The 16,248-nt window shown below is 45.3% G+C and overlaps 1 long non-coding RNA gene across 1 annotated transcript in view; it reads left to right on the top strand.

Moving 5' to 3' along the window:
* The first annotated feature begins 41 nt into the window (after positions 1–41).
* LOC140698902 (uncharacterized) overlaps positions 42–16,248 on the top strand; it is a 29,765-nt gene continuing 13,558 nt past the window's right edge. Inside the window, exons 1-3 of the long non-coding RNA XR_012076908.1 lie at positions 42–179; positions 1,564–1,733; positions 15,669–15,720. This is a non-coding gene — a long non-coding RNA (uncharacterized lncRNA). The remainder of the gene's footprint in view (positions 180–1,563; positions 1,734–15,668; positions 15,721–16,248) is intronic.

Genomic DNA, 16,248 nt, shown 5'->3' with positions numbered 1-16,248 from the left:
TCAATCTACGAGGCCTGCAGGCTGGTGGAGAAGAGGATCGAGGACTTCACTGGGTCACTCTTCATCATTCTGAAGTCCAAGTGGCTGAATAGGGCCCCCAACAAGTCTGGAGACAAGATCCCCCTCCTCTGCACCTTGTTTGAGAAGGAGGACTTCATGGGACTGGACACAGAGAGCAGGTAAGTCTACCTGTAGGACCGGCCACCCTGGCTGTGTGCCGGATTGCTTCCCTACATCCAGGAAGGGATCAGCAAGGAAGAACGCTGTCTTGTAGCCAAGGGTGGAGGAAGGTGCAGCCCGCCAGTTTACAGACATTTCAAAGTGAATCCCCCTTTGTTTCAGAGAGGTCCTTTTAGGGTTAGTGTGGACACTACCTCCTGCTTTTCAGCCAGGACCACTGGTGGGACCCCTGGATTTTCTGTCCAATAGAGTAGCCACAGCCAATGATGCTAGGAGCGCTGAGGAGGAGGCTGGTCTGAGCTGACATGTACTGTAGGTCAAATGCACATCAGACGCTGAGGCTTGTCTAGAAAAAGGAATGTATTCTATCTTGTTACTTTCTATATTGATTACATGTGAAAATGATAGTATTTTACATACAGTAGAATAAGTAAGATCGGTTCTTAAAATCATTTTCTAATATTTGTTTTTTTGTTTGTTTGTTTAATTTTTAAATGTGGCAACTGGGAAACTTTCTTTACATGGATCTCATCTCATTTCTGTTGGGCAGCCTGTCCTGGGACAGTCTCATCCCTTTGCTTATAGATGAGATGCTGAATCCCGAGACGCAGAACGAGGCGCTGGTTGAGCTGCAGCTGGAGCCGGTGTCTGCTGCCTCCCAGGCCCAGCACCTGCACGGCTCAGGCCCTCTGTCCCTGCCCGACAGCCACCATGCCAGGTTAGGACATCAGAAACACCGCCAGGGACTTCCGAATGAACTCCTTATGCAGGGAATGTTGTGTCACGGAGTATGGGACAGAGCAGGGAAAGGTTCCTCCTCACTTTGCCCCTGTGATTAGGTCAAAGGCCTCACTTTGCCTCGGAAGTGCAGACGAGCTCTTCTGGGCAGCCTACCCCCTCACCCTCTGCTCTGTTTCCCCATGTGTCTATCTTGCTGTCCCTCGGGCAGTAAAGGTTGAGATGCCTTTACCGAGAGGTGGTTCCACTTTGCTGGGGAGAGTGAGGCAAGTTGTGTACCCCCGGCCTACGGCCTCGGGCTTTGAGTCTGGAGAGCGCTCATGGCGGTCCCAAAGGTGATGGTTGGAGGACCTGGCACGTGCTGCCGGGCCCGCTGTGGAGGCGGTGCTCTGTGATTCTTGAACATACCTAAGATCAGATCCTACTTTCTGGTTGTTGGTCAGTTGGAGGAGAAGATGCCAGAGAATTGATAAAAAGAATGTCCAGTCCAGCCCTGTGAGTGAGAGGCACAGGGGACCCGAGTCCCACCAGCGTGTAGTGCCTGGCGAACTCTGGATGAATTTTCAGTTCCTCCCCGGACATGCCTCTGTGGCTTAAGGAAGGGGCAAGGCATGTCGTGTCCATGATCTGTACTTGTCCTCACAGGGCCCTGTGATCTACATGTTCGCACTCCCCTTCTGCTCCTTGGAGATTAGGTGGCAGGTTTAGGAGCCTGGGCACTGCTGAAGGCACAGCTGCCAGCACCGGGCTTCTCCCAGACTGACTCCGTTCACCTCACCTGTCACCTCCTGCTGAGCCCCCAGGCGTTAGTCAAGGTAGGTACATCGGTGCAACATAAGCAGGGACCACCTTATCCCCCTGCACATACTGGTGGGTGAGCAGTGGAAGCCTGGAGCCCTGCCCCAGCCCCCTGGACAGTGCTTCCTCTTTTGTCATAAGAGGCACTGGTGACATTTTTGCTCAGCAACTGCTTGGCTCTGAGTCTGCAGACCCACCAGAGAATGCCAGCTTGTTTTTGCATTTTGAAGTCTGCCCTTGGGATTTGGCGGAGTAGCTGGATGTGTGCTTAGCACATAGTGGTTGACACTGTCCCCATTGTTTACCCAGAACCTCGGGTACCAGGCATGGCTCTCGGCATCAAAATACAGCAGCGCATTAAACCTCCCTCCTGGTGGGTCTGTCTGTTTTGGTACAATAAGCACCCAGCCAGCATCTGAACGTCAGTGAGTTAACGCGGCCAGTGAGCTCGGGTCAAGCACGTTCTTCTCCAGTCACTTTTACTCCATTGTTGCTTTTACTATTCCACAGTCATTAATTTATAAAGCAATGCTTTGGTGCAGGATCAGAGCCTAATTCTCTCCTGCTACTCTTGGTGGCAGTGAGTAAAACTGTCCAGCCTGAATTGCGACAAAATTTTGTAGCTCAAAAGCTGTCTAGATGCATGTAGGTGGAGTTTTGGTTAGGGGAGCTGATCACGTTGGTGTCCCCGGCAGCGCCGCTCCCCACAGTCTCCTGCCTTCCCTGGAGCAGGAGGTTAGTGTGGGTCTCACCGTCCCGCGTCCCTGGCCTCACACACTCAACTAAGCTCTTGTACAGGCTGTCAAAGTCATTTTTGTTCTTCTGTGTTTCTAATTTTCGCTTGTTCTTCTTTTCCTTTTTCTTTTTTTCCTTTTTCTCTTGTACTGCCCAGTGAGGATGTTGTTGAGTCTGAAAAGGTGAGATGTGCACACCCTGCATTGGAAATAGCCAGATCGCCCTCCGTCCTGTCTCCATTGCTTTAAAAAGCAAAAACTTAACAGCTCACTTGATTCATGTATTATCCTAGTCATCTATTTATTTTGTAATTTTTTGGAATATTTGCTTTCTTAGCACATTACCAATGGTGTTTGATACCTGTTAAAATCCTTGCTTTGAGGAACCTGTTTGGTCCTCCTTATATTTGGTGACAAATGCGCCCTTATTAAATTTGTTTGTTTTCAAGAAGTGAGATGCGAATTGATTTAGGCTGCTGCTGAGGGATTCTTTTCATGGAGTATTTAAATTGGAAAGTCAAAGTCTGCAGCATCTTGCTTGATTCGGGCTTTTACACAAACGTGCTCGGCATGTGGTTCCTGGCTGTCGCTGTGTGACGTGCGTGACGGCGTTTCCAGGCCGGCGGTCACTGGTGAGGAAGTGGCCGGCTCGAGGGTGAGCAGCTGCAGGGGACGCTGTTTGAGGAAGCAGTCACTTTTTTTTTTTTGCATTCAACTTCCCCGTGCCATTTAGTTTACTTTGCCTTCATAAAGGAGCAGTATCGTGTCTAAAATCCATGCCACTCTTTTGTTCCCTTTATGAGGCTGGTTTCTCTGAGTATCAGGAATACATGGCCTTCTCTGAAGAGGCTGGCTCACCTGTATCTGGTGGACAAATGGACAGCTAAAGGGGACCGTAGGTTCCACTCTGTTTCAGCCAGTGGGCATTCATAGCCGGGTCTGTGGTTTGCCTCAGCAGCCGTGCTGGCCTCCCTGCACCGGCGTTTATTTTAACCCATGTTGGCAGTAAATAGCTGACTCCGTATCTGTTGCAGCTGACGTCCACCACTGACGGCCGTGTCGTTAGTTTGTGGTAGTGAGACACCAACACCCCAGTCAGCCATGAAGGAAGATGCTTTGGCAGACCTAGGACGTTGCATTCTCACCCCCACCATGATTCATCTCACCTGGGGGAAGGGTTTGGCCACCACCATCATGCTGACCATGAGGCCTTGTTTCTTCTTTCATGCTCTGGTCCAAATGTCGACTCTGTGTTTTTCACTGACTTGGTCTCGTTTGAGACAGACCAGAATTTCTGAATGAGTCCATCACATTCTGGGTGGGGAACAGAACAGAATTAAGTGTTGCAAGTTGAATGAGTTTAGGCTGTCTGGGTTGGCAAATGCAGGGTGGGGTCTGTGATGACTGGGCTGTGCCCTGGACACAGGCCTTTCCTGTGGCTCCTGAGAGCCCAGGGGTCGGAGTGAGAACATCCTTGCTTGGGTTCCTCCATCCTCTTTTGCTCACTGGCAGGTGTGTCTGCTCACTAGGAGCTCCCCAAGACCTCGGGCCCTTCAAAGCTCAGACCACGGACAAACCTTGGGTCCCTTCTCCTGGGCCTCCTTTGTGAGAATCCAGTGCCTTCTGAGGTGACCCGTGCCAGGAGATGCCTCCCCCTCCAGGGAGCACCCTTCAGAGGACTGTGACTCACTGCATACTGCTGTGAGCTTGTGGGGTTCTGGCTGTGGTCCCTGCAGAACCAGACTTGAGATGGGCTTAGCGACGGAAATAACAAGACTGATTCCAGGGCAGGGCCGGGGGGAGGGAACAGGGGAAATTTAATGTGACCTCAAACACCTAGATGTGTGCTGGGGCTGTTACTAAAATGGGAAGCCTGGGAGATACCTGCCAGGAATCGAATTCCAGAGTAAATGGTGGACATGAGGCATTTTTTAGATGCCATTTGTCATCCAAGTTAGGACTTCAAAGAGGCACTCGGGTCTATGAGCCTGGGGATAAGGTGAAGGTGCCGGAATAGAGATACACGTTGGGATTCGTCCTTCTTAGCTGGTGTTCACAGCCTTACATGTGGGTTAGCACTTCTCCAGAGGTGCAGATTGAGGGTGAGGGAGGGCAGGGCTGTGTTTCGGTTGGAGGAAAGTCCAGACCATGCAGCTTTGGTGTGTCAGTCAGTGGCGTTTGCCATTTTCAGAGCAATGCCATTTATCCTTAAGGGGCCGGGTGGTGGGCAGGGCCAGCCAGGAAGAAATCTGAAGGGAGGTTCGTGGCCACGTGTGTGTCTTGGGACGTTGCAGAGTCTGCAGGATACGGGAGGGTAGACTACTCAGAAGCTGGACTTGGAGTGGGGAGTGGGGAGAAGGTAGTCACACTTACTTTTGAGGGAGGGAGGGAGGCCTAGGGAGTCCCCACCCTACCGGACTCGATTTCCCATGAGCAGAAGGCAATCATACAGGATCTGAGATGAAAAGGGATGGGTGCTGGGAGGGGAGCCAACGTGGAGAATGGTGCTTGGACTGTTCTAGAATAGTCTCCCTGTATAATAGAGTTAAAACAACCCAGACTCTAAAGAATATTGATAGTAACTGGGGAGGAGGCAGTTTTTCTGTCCTCCTAAGGGTAAGTCATGTATCCGGGGATACACAGAAGAATCGGGCAGTCTCTTGCGGGCTTGATCCTTACCAGAGGCAACAGTGCAAGTTTAAAGGGAGATAAGGGCAGCGGAGGGAAACTAGCCAGGCCCCGTGTCAGGTACCAGGCGGCCGCCCTACTTTCGTGTTGCATTCACATCCATGCCTCCCAGGTGTGCGGTGGCAGCCCCGTTTTGCAGATTGGGAAGCCTTCTCAGAGGGTTTAAGGAATTGGTCCATTTAGCGGCTAGTAAATGCTGTAGCAGGATTCAAGCAGGGCCTTGTCAGACTTCAAGGGCATGTTCTCTCTACTAAGTCCTGTTGTAACTGGAATGGTGAAGTGAGTCAGTTTCGGAGCCTTTCAGAAAAAGTACGATTTAAGTGCCTCAGGAGTGTTTCACAAAGCTCAGCGTTCTTTGACGGTTTGGAAGCACCGCAGTGCTTTACACCCTACAGATGTAAGGTTTTACTCCTTTGACGATGACGTGGTTGCAAATGACGTACAGGTGCAAAACCAGACTTAGCAGCTTCTGAAGGGAAACTCTCCAGTTCTCCCTTGATAGGCTGTCTTCCGCCGGATGTAACTCTGCTGCAGCTTAGGCCTGAGGTTTTCGTATGGAGTGAGGGTTTGATAGCAAATGTTAACATAAAACGATCAGATGGAGAAAATCGACGTTGGCAATTTATTTTTGGGTTTCATTAGAAAAGATGCATTGTTGGTTAATAGCCCATATAACGTATGAAATTGAGTACAGAACATTGCATTTCTTACTTTCTACTTAGAAATGTGTTCTATTGTAAGGTTGTCTGCTTTGAAAATTCAGCTCAGACACTAGGGCCCCTGTCAGTGTGTTGGTGTGATTGCATTTACACAGTGCATGTAATCTGGGCTTCCTCAGCCCCAAACACTGCAGTGCAGAGTCATGGGCTGTAGCAATCACTTAGTTACACAAATACTTCTGAAACTATATGATTCCAAAAAAAAAAAAAAAAAAACAAACGGAGAGAGAGAGATTGCCTTTATCAAAGTTCCTTTGGAATTTAACAGCATACTGTTGTTGAGCAGCTCTGGCTTGCTTTATATAAGAATATATACATTTCTTTGCATGTAACTTGGTTCTTGGACTAAAACACCAAGCTCTTGCTTTCCATGAGCCACAAAAATCGTAGCCAGATGACACATGTATGAAACATTTTATTCTTTTTTTCTGAGAAAGGATCCTTAAATTTGGGACTTGGGCTCTGATTTTGCTTTTTGCTCTTCCCACCCCTCTTGTCATCTCACTCCTTTTTCCCACGTGGCCTCCAAGATGTCATGGTCTCAAAGGAGTGGGTGGACAAACACCAGTTGGTTGCCATGCAGTGCTGCTGTAGAAGAAGCCCAGCCAAGAGCTAAAGGGTATTATCAGAGAGGACTTCCTGGAAGAAATGGGCTCTACATTCAGTTCTGAGGACAGACTAAGAGTCAGCCAGGAGAAGGAGTCAAGAAAGTGGCTCATGTGGCAAGTGCAGCCCAGGCAGAGGCCTGGAGGCTTGTGGTTGGGGACTCGTGGAGACTGCCCTCTGTGGTCCAGGGTGGAGGGTGCCCTGCTGGGGAGGACACTGGAAAGGGTCTGGGAGGAGGGCTTTGGAGGAGCTTGGGTTTTACTAAAATTGACACAGGAGGCAGTGAAGGCTGTCAGCAGGAAGTGACCCTCAGGAATGGTACTTCTGGTTTTGCTTCTGATATTCTACAGAAAGAAGGGCCGGGACGGGCGAAAGCAGGTATGTCTCTCCCTTTGAGACCCACCCCGTCATTCATTTATTTATAACACGTGCACTTCTGAGTGTCTAGTGTAGAGAGGGTGGACCCACATTAGTAAGCAAAATGCATTAGCTTCTTGGGAGCTTAGCAGTGTCAGAAGTTGACTTAGCCTAGAATGTTCTAGGAACAGAAGAACAAAGTGGGGAGGTTGGAGGGAGGGAAGGCTTCCTTGAGAAACAGTCAAAATGAGCCTGGAGGCAAGTGGGAATTAGGAGCAGGTTAGGGGGCCCCTGAGGTCACTGGGGACCTGGGTACTGAGGTGAGGCTGGGCAAGCAGGGTCTGGGGTGGGGATAGAATTCCACCAGGGAGACTCTGAAGGGTTTGAAGTGGGGGTGATGTAATCAATTTTGTGCTTTGGGAAGGCTGCCCTGGCTCTGTGTGTGTGTGTGTGTGTGTGTGTGTGTGTGTGTGTGTGTGTGTGTGTTTGTGTAGCGGGGAAGAGGAGGAGGGTGCCACCAACTGGCGGGGTCATTAGAAGACCATTCTCAGGCTGGGAGGTGACCAGTGGGAGAGGTGTGTCTGGGCTGCTTGGGGACGGCAGGGGCAGTGTGGATGCCGGATTTCCTTATGGGGCGGGCTTGTTAGCGGGGCCGCTCTAGCTATACCTTGTGGCTGGAAGAAAACAGATGGAGGCCGCCAGGTGGACTTTCTTCTCTCCTTCCCTGCCTTGTGTGATGATCTTAGCTCAACCAACATATGGAACAGAAGAGCTAAGTTCCAGGGTAGCCCAGGATTTTGTTGCACTCGTTCGAGTGAGATCAGATAGGACATAAGTTTGTGTTCAGATCTGCATGTTCACTTAGCTAGAAACGTCCCGTGTTTTGGATTTCCATAGGGGTTTTTATTCTTGATAAAAATTGCTTTCTTGGTGAGAGGAAATTTAATACAGCTGTGGTTTTTCTCAAAAAGAAATCATATCTTTTAAGAAATATAATATTCAAAAGAATCGGAATATTTAAAAATGATAAAGTAAGGTTTTGGTGTAGTTTCTTTGGTTTCTGAGTTAATGTGGAGTTAGAGCCTTTGCATTACTTAATAGCACATACTTGTCAGTATTTAAAGAGCTGTTAGTGGGCGCACCAGGCCCCACCTCTCAAAGAATCGCTAAAGTTTTCTCTGAAATAGTGAAGTCATAAAGCTATTATTTGCAGAAGCGAAACAGCTGGTTTATAATCTGCAGCATAGCTCCCTTTATAAAATAATAATAGGATCAACATTAAGAAAGTGGAAGATAATTGATTTTCTTTTAAAGCTGAAACATAAAGTTTCTTGTGCTAATGTTGCAACTGGAAATTTTGAAAAGAAAAATCCTTCTCTAATAACATCTACGTGGAATACATATATGCCTTTCACGTTTGTAAAGTAACTGCGCAGTGGTTTTTGAAGTCAGGACCATTACACCACAGATACTGGCAGTGACGGTTGCTGGTTTTCAATGGAAGAACCTAAATTTGCCTTCTTCGCTTTTTTTATTTTTTGTAGTGAGTGGGTTGAGTAGTGCTTTGTCAGTATGATTTTGGGGCAATTTGGGGGCAGAAGTCATGCACCAGCAGTGAGATATTTCCATGCATTTTACTTTCTGGACATCAACAGGGCACATCTGGGGTTTGTACCTGCAGGCTGGGATGCTGCAGGACTCCCTGATCCATCACCGTTATGTCCTGGAGCTGCTGCGGTCAGTGAATTGTTTTCTGTGTCTTGGAGGTAAGGTGGTCTGATGCAGATGATCAGATGTGTACTTAAAGTACTATTGCTTGAAATAAGAGAAACCTAGAAAAATGGCTCTAACAATACAGAATAAGGGAGAATTGTCTGAACTGCTTGAAGTGGGGAGTCTTCTCAGGTGACTCCCTCACAGTGATCCCTTCCAATATCCGCCCCAGCCCTGCACGGTAGACCTGCTGAAGCAAGCAAGCACTTTGCTCAGAAACGCAGTGAATTTCCTTGTGCCTCTATTGGTTGGCTTTTTTTTTTTAAAGCACATCTTTCCCTTTGTTTAAGTGCCATCCGTGCCAGTCACCTCTTACACTCATTCTTCTGGACCTGGAACATACATAGCTGCTGAATGGATGAAGAGAATGTAGTATCTCTATGTAGTGGAACATTATTCAGACGTAAGAGTGAATTAAAAAAAATAATAAAAGCGAAGATGAAAAAGGCCTCCTGCTCTGGGAAGTCCACCCTGACTGTTCAACCCGCCCTTTTCCCTTTGAAACCCAATCCCTTATACTCCACTCTACTCTTTTTGATAGTACTTACCACCTTCAAATAAACTTTAACGTTTTCAAAAAAAAAAAAGACAGAGATGCTGATACCACTTCAACATGGACGAGTCTTGATAGCAGCATGTTAAGTGAAAGGAACCAGACACAAACGGCCACATATTGTTGATTTCAGTGATCTGAAATGCCCAGAAAAGGCACGTGCAGAAACAGAGAGCAGGTGATGGATGGAATGGGCTGGGTGGAGGGGGATTAGGGAGTGACTGCTAGTGACAGGGGGATTCTTTTGGGGTGATGAAGTGTTCTGGAAATAGATGGTGGTGAGGGCTGCACAACCGTGAGTGCACAGAAGGCAGCTGAGCGCTGTCTCTGGGAGTGCCTGTTGTTGGGGCGGCTTTATTTTGTTCTCATCCTGCAATGTGAAGGGTCATCTTCTGCTGTGGCCGTTCTACTCCTGTGAGTGGTGAGGCTCAGAGACTTTGCAGAGTCATGTTTCTTTTTTCCCCCTTGCTGAGTGTAGGCAAAAAAAGTTTAAGCCTGAGAAAGTGCTCCATGTGCAGATATGTCTTTCGGGCTTGTATGGTGTAAAAATCTTGAGAGCTTTTTAATCTTTGAGGACAGTCTGTTGGGGGAAACAGCCCGTGAAGCCTGGGTGAGACCTTGAAAATCTGTGCTTCCCTCCCTGACACGGGTGGGGATTTCACCCCTGTTCATGCAGTGAAGGTCCCAGACTGGTGAGCGGAGTTAACAGTCGTGAATATTTATGTGTATCCGCTGCTTCATTTTGGATATTAATTTCAAGCTGAGTCAGTTTGTGGCGGCAGCCTCATCCTACATCAGGAATTTAAAGTATCTGCTCTTTGAGGTGAAGACCAGACAGACTTGATTATTTAACAGTCTCGAATTGATATCTCAGATACCTTTGTCAAAAGCAAAACAGCAGAAATACAGACATCCTTTAATAACAATGTGACATGGAACGGGTTTAGTCTCTATGCCTCAGTGGCCTTATCTGCGGGTGGAGAAGATGATAAAAGTGCTTCTCTCAGATGGTGAGGGGGGAGTGAGAAGCACAATGGAGGCCTAACACGAGATGCCCATGAATGACCGAATTTCGTGCTCTCAGCCTGGTGAGGCCTCAGGGGCAGAGATGTCAGAACAGAGCAGTCCTACCCGGAGCTCGATCCACGTTGGCACCTGTTATGATCAGTATCACCACTGTGGATTATCAGGTAGTTTTAAGACTTGGTAATATGAATTCATGAATAATGTTAGAAGACTAGACATCTCAGATTCAGTTTACATAGTTCTTAAGATTTCCTCTGAGAAATGGATGGTTTCTTCCTCATCTTAAATCTGAGATGAGTCTGTAAAAAAATTCTGTATTCCTCCATCTTTTTGCTTTAATTCTCCATTTCTTAAAAACAAAGTTTTTAAATGGAGTTAATGGGGACTGAATTGAGGGCCTCATTCTTGCTAAGCACATACTCTCCCAAATGAGGTATAATCTCCAACCTGATTTTTTTTTAAAAATTTACTTTCTTCGTATTCAGAGGCCAGAGGCCTCTAATTCTTTATCTGGAGACTTGTCCATGAACCAGTAAATCTATAATTAATGGACAAAACTTAGTTTATTGAAAAAATCCATAGAATATTCTGCAATCCACCCAAAAGGAAATGCTAACTGACTTAAAATGTTTCTCCTTTATGGGGATTTCTACTTTTTGGTCTAGCTTAATTTATTAACAGCCATCCTCATCATCATAATGACCAAACTCACTCTGAGTAGACACCTACCTAAGGCTAAAATGATTTCCTCATGTTTTCCTTCATAGCAGGTGTTTGAGTGTAGGTATAAGTGTCTCCTTTTTTGCAGCTGAGGGATTGAGAGATGGGCCAGCTTGTCCCAAATCACACGCAGCTGGCGGTGGCTAGCTCGGTGCTGGAATCCAGGCTGCACAGGATGCATTCTCAATTTCTCCTCTAATTAGCCTCCCGTTGAGTGGTTACCCGAACTCCTGTGAGTCCATAAATGACCGATTTTAGCGATCTCAGCCTGATGAGGCCTTCAAAGGAGAGACACCAGTGAGAATGTGAGATAGAGTGGCATAAATTAAAATTGTGCATTTCACAAATGTTTTATTCTCAGGTAATGACTTAAAAAGGTAATTTTTTTTTATTTTAGTGCTTTGTAAGCACTAGAAACAAAACCTTTAAAATAATTATTGTGCAAAGGAGAAGTTGGCTTTGAAAGTCGAACCTTTGCTAATGATGTTACTTGTCTTTCTCTAGTGGTGCTTATTGACTGAAAAATTTACAAAGACTGAAATGGTTTTATGTAGTCTTAATATGGAAGGAAAGATTGCCAGTGAGTATTGTAAATAAAATCCTTACTCTTTTCTTTCCTGATGATGAATATGTTAGTTGTTTTCATGGCTTAAGTACATTTCGTCTTTTATGAAATTTGAGTAATATCGTTTACTTTGACTGTGAGAGTTAGACGCCTTGAATACAAAGCACCGTAAAGGTGCTTAATAAAAATGTGCTGTCACAATGACCGATACTTTAGAAGGATCAACTCTGAATACTAAAAAGATTGGCTTGTTTCTGATGCTATTCAATATGTATATATATGATATATGTGAATATGGCTTAAAGTATCAAGGATACAGTTTTTTTTTAGTGCAGTATGAAGTTTTAATGAAATCTGTATCATTCTAGTGAGACAGGGACTAGTTAAATTGCCTTAAGCAGACGACCTTGAAGATTATTTACACAGAATGTGTATTGTTACAACTCAGAATTCATGTTGCCGTGTAACCATCCACTCAGACTTTTAAATTCGTGGGATTCTGACCAGAACCGTTAAGTTTAGAAAAATCCACATTGATCATTTTCAGGGAATAAGCTTCTCTATTTAGTGATTAAAGAAAATTTTGATTTTTTTCTGCACTCTTAACAGGTTTTAAAATATAAAATTTTTATTTGACATGTCACTTTTTTAATAGAGAGGATAAAGCTCATGCTGTTTTAATATGTAAATAAATGTTTTTGTATTTCAACAAACGTGTTATTCCTGGCTCTTTGAGAAATATTTTGCAAGATACTTAGATTACCTACTGTTGGAAAAATACAGACTTGACTTTTATGAATATAGGCGTAGTACAGATCTGTTGGTTTTTTCTACAGTGCAAAACATGAGGCCTAGGAGAGCTTTGCTGCTGATTATCAGGAGGAAAGATCCAAGATCTCAGTCTCCTCTCCTGCTAAATTAAGTATCTGGACTGAATTCTTTTCTCTTCTAAGATGAGTTTCCATGAGCCTATGTCTTTTGTTTATATTCAGGAGTATTAGCAATATCATATTAAATACTGAATACCCCTCCCTTCCCCCCGAAGCAAAGTCTATTGTGTGCTAAATAAGCTTTTAGTTACCTGATTCTCACCCTACAGGCAATTTTTGTGTTGCACCTTTACAGGCAACCTGGAAGGTCTTTTTAGCGATAGGTGGCGCTATTGCACCTTCTTACAGTCTTAATTTTCCTGTTTGTAAAAGAAGGCTTAAACGTTATTTTATTTTGATTTATTTCCTTAATGCTTCAGAATAGCCCAATGTCCATTATGTCTGTCTACCTGGAAAAATTATTCTGCTTATATCTTAGTTTTATTCTGTCATCTCGCTGTGAACATTTTAGACTTGCTGTGCAAAGAATGGCAAAATCGGACTTTTCTTCCAGTGTTAGAAACTAGTGAGCCGGGATTTTATAAAACAGCTAGAAGCGGCCTCTGGAGCAACTTAAAGGTAAAAAGTGTGTTGAGTTCACTGAGTATTGACCCTGCCGCTGTGTGTTATTTGGTGGTAGGGGATTTGGTACATATACGAAGGGGTGAAGTGCTTTGACTTGGGTTTGCGTGCACGCGCTGCCACTGAGCCACGTGAGCCTGAGCCAGTTTCTTCTGAGTTTTTCCCTCGCCTGTGATTTGGGGATGGTTGTATCTGCTTTGTACAATTGTGAGAATTAGTAATTATGTAAAGTGTTTACCACAGTGGGTTTGTCAAGAGGGCTCTTAAACTTTAGCTGCTGTTTTGTGTGAAGCCATCATTTGAGAGTCGTTGGCAACAACTAAGAAACAGGAAAATAAGAAAAGCTGGTTTTATGATGAAAGATATTTGAGGAGGTTCCATAATTCCTATACCTATAATTTAGCATCACCAGAGTCAGAACTGTTACACAGTCGCCATGAACCAACGTTAAGCCACAGAATTTTTTGTTGCTTTATATATGTTGGGGCCTCAGGGGATCCAAAAGTTATACACATGTTGTCTCCAGCAGCCAACTGAGAGATGACACAAAAGACAAGGCAGGAGATAAATGTCTTCTTTGTTACTGATGAAGCCACATTCTCCATGAACTTCAGGGCTGTGGGATAATGCGTGTCATGATACTGTGTAGCAGAATTAGAGACTCACCCTGTCCCAGCTATCTCTAGGCCACAGCGAGCCTTCCCTTGAGAGGACCTGCCCCTTCATACACAGGGCTGTCCTGCCATGGAGCTGAGCATCCAGGGTGCTTCCAAAAGGTGGTCAACACTGGAGGGAAAGGAAGGTTTTCACATGCCCTGCTTGTCTCCCCAGACTCACACATCACTCTGTTAGTGTGACGAGGTCTAGCTGTGGGCCAGAGGTCAGGGGTATGAAGGGAGAAATACTCTATGGCCCAGAGGAGTGGGAAGAGGCATCTCCTCCTTCAGTTTAAACAGGTGGTGGGATGGAACAGAAGGGTGCACCCTAAGTGTTTATAAAAGGAGAAATAAGGATTTCCTTTGGGACTTAGTCTAGCCAGGAAACACAGAAGACGATTAGAAAGGAGACTTGTAAACCACTGTATTTTTAAGTTGACATTTGTTGAGAACCAAAAATGTGCTACATTCTTTTCTGAGGGTTTTACAGAAATGAATCGTTCAATCTTCTCAACAAGCGAGTAAGGACGGTTTGATTGTTATCCCAGGTTTACAGTGTGGAAATTGAGGCACACAGAGGGTAAGTAAGTTGGCCAAGGTCACAGAGTTAGTAAGTGGCAGAGCTGGTATTTAAACCCTGGCTGTCTGGTTTTGAGGCTCCCAGAGATGGGCTTTGGGTTTTTAGATGTATCTGCATCCCGGGATTTCTGTACGTCTGTGCATCAGTTAGCCCAGAAAGGACAGAGAAGGGAGAGTTACACAGGTGCTCAAAGTCGTGTCTCGGCCACTGTCCATGAAGAGTGCACCGTGATTGGCGTTAATTGTTTTCCAGGCAGTAGATATGTTTGTATAACAGAAATTTAGTCCATTGAGTTAATCTAGAAACCCTTCCTGCTCTGCTTCTGTCCACGCTTGCCATGTGAATGCCCGGGATTTGGCCGTTGAGGAGAAACTGTACTCATGGTTGAACTCTGATATCGCAGTCTGGTTCATAAGTTTCACGTCTTCTGTTACATTAAGTTTCTGGTTTTCTTGCATCAATGTCTCATGAGTTTGGTTAATGTGAAACCAGTCCATGGGAGCCCAGGAGTAATGACGGTGTAATTTCTTAGCACGTTGTGGTACTTCTAGCCGTGCAGACCTGACTGGAGGATGTCCGCCTTCCTCACTGATTTCCCGCAAGAACACGGTCATCTCCCACCCCCGGATATGAGGCTGGGAGCTCTCTGAGTAGGCCAGTCAGAGTCCAAGTCCAGCAATCAGAAAATGATGAAGTACCTGGAAGTGGGTTTAATAGAAGTAAGGGGCTTCCAGGTAGTCCGATGGGTTGCTCGAATAATTTGGTGAAAAGCTGTCGACTGTCTGTGGTTTAGCTGCTTCTTTGCTGTTGAAAAGTCTGTATTAGATGAAGGGATTTTAAAAAGCAGAAAGGAGTGATTTCAGGTGGTACATCCACACCGGGCAGATGTGATGGATGACCGCCTGTGTGAGGCATATACAAAATCTTACAAACTTTATAAAACTGCTTTAATAGCTCTGCCATCTGAGTGCACTTCATATGGGATCCAGTTCATCACTGGTCGTGCTGTGAGGGCAAGTAACTGATGATGGCAGAAAGGACATGGAGGCATCAAAAAGGTCTCAGTCATGTTCCCTCTTTAAAGGATGTGGCACAGTGTAATATATTTGAGCTGGTTTTTCACTGAACACTTTTGAGTGTTTTCTGGGACTCCCCAGTTCCCCAAGGTTCCATGCAGCTGGGTGTCCCCTAAGTGCAGCTCTGTCAGCGCTTGCCCTGGGGTGACGTGGTGTCACGGGGAGCAGGGCGGTCAGCGTCCCCGGCTCCTCCGAGCTCCGTCTCCTCATCCGCAGAGCCGGGTTTCTCATCCGTGTCTACTTAGTAGGGTTGCTGAGAATCACACGTGATGGTTATCAGGTGTGATTTGTGATTGTCTCTGTGATTGGCATATAGTCAATATTTGATAGAAACACTTGTTTTTTTATTGTAATTACGGCTCCTCGATTGCAGTGGTTTTTAGTCTATTTTTTAATAATTATATTCTTATTTTTAAATATGACCTTATTTCTATTTATTTTTTTGGAGGTACTGGGGACTGAAGCCTGGACATTGTGCATGCTAAGCAGGTGGTCTACAAGTGAGTAACACCCACCCTCCTTGTCTGCACTTAAAAATAAATATTGCAATACACAAAATAGCTCTTAAACACCATCATGGGACCTAGTCTCTGTATAGGCAATTGAACACGTATACTATATCAATAAGAATATATGTTGTTTGGACATACATTTCTGAATCTGTTAATGTGCTTAAAGATGATCATAGCTAGTGATAAACACGAGACTTGGATCCAGTACTTCTTAGGGTCTCTTTTGCCATCAAGGGGAATTACATTCTACAGAGAAGGCTAATTGGGTCTCTTTGATATTTGGATGGTTTAGCAGATGATCAAGGCTTTCAAAAGCTGACAGTTTTGTATTTTAAACAAACTACAAAATTATCTTCTAGAAGTTGTAAGTCCTAAGCTTGTGAAGTGCCCAGTAATCCAGGGGGAATATGTCTGTGTCTGTGTGAATAACTGTGTGTGTGATTTCAGGAAGGTAGAAATAAGTTCCATATAGACTTCTGATATATTTCTCCTCTAGTTTAAGCTGTAGGCTTATAT

The sequence above is a fragment of the Vicugna pacos genome, chromosome 10 (genome assembly GCF_048564905.1).
Source record: "Vicugna pacos chromosome 10, VicPac4, whole genome shotgun sequence".
NCBI classification, from domain to species: Eukaryota; Metazoa; Chordata; class Mammalia; order Artiodactyla; family Camelidae; genus Vicugna; species Vicugna pacos.
Note: the sequence above shows the minus strand (reverse complement) of the source record. Positions and strands in the feature narration are given on the sequence as shown.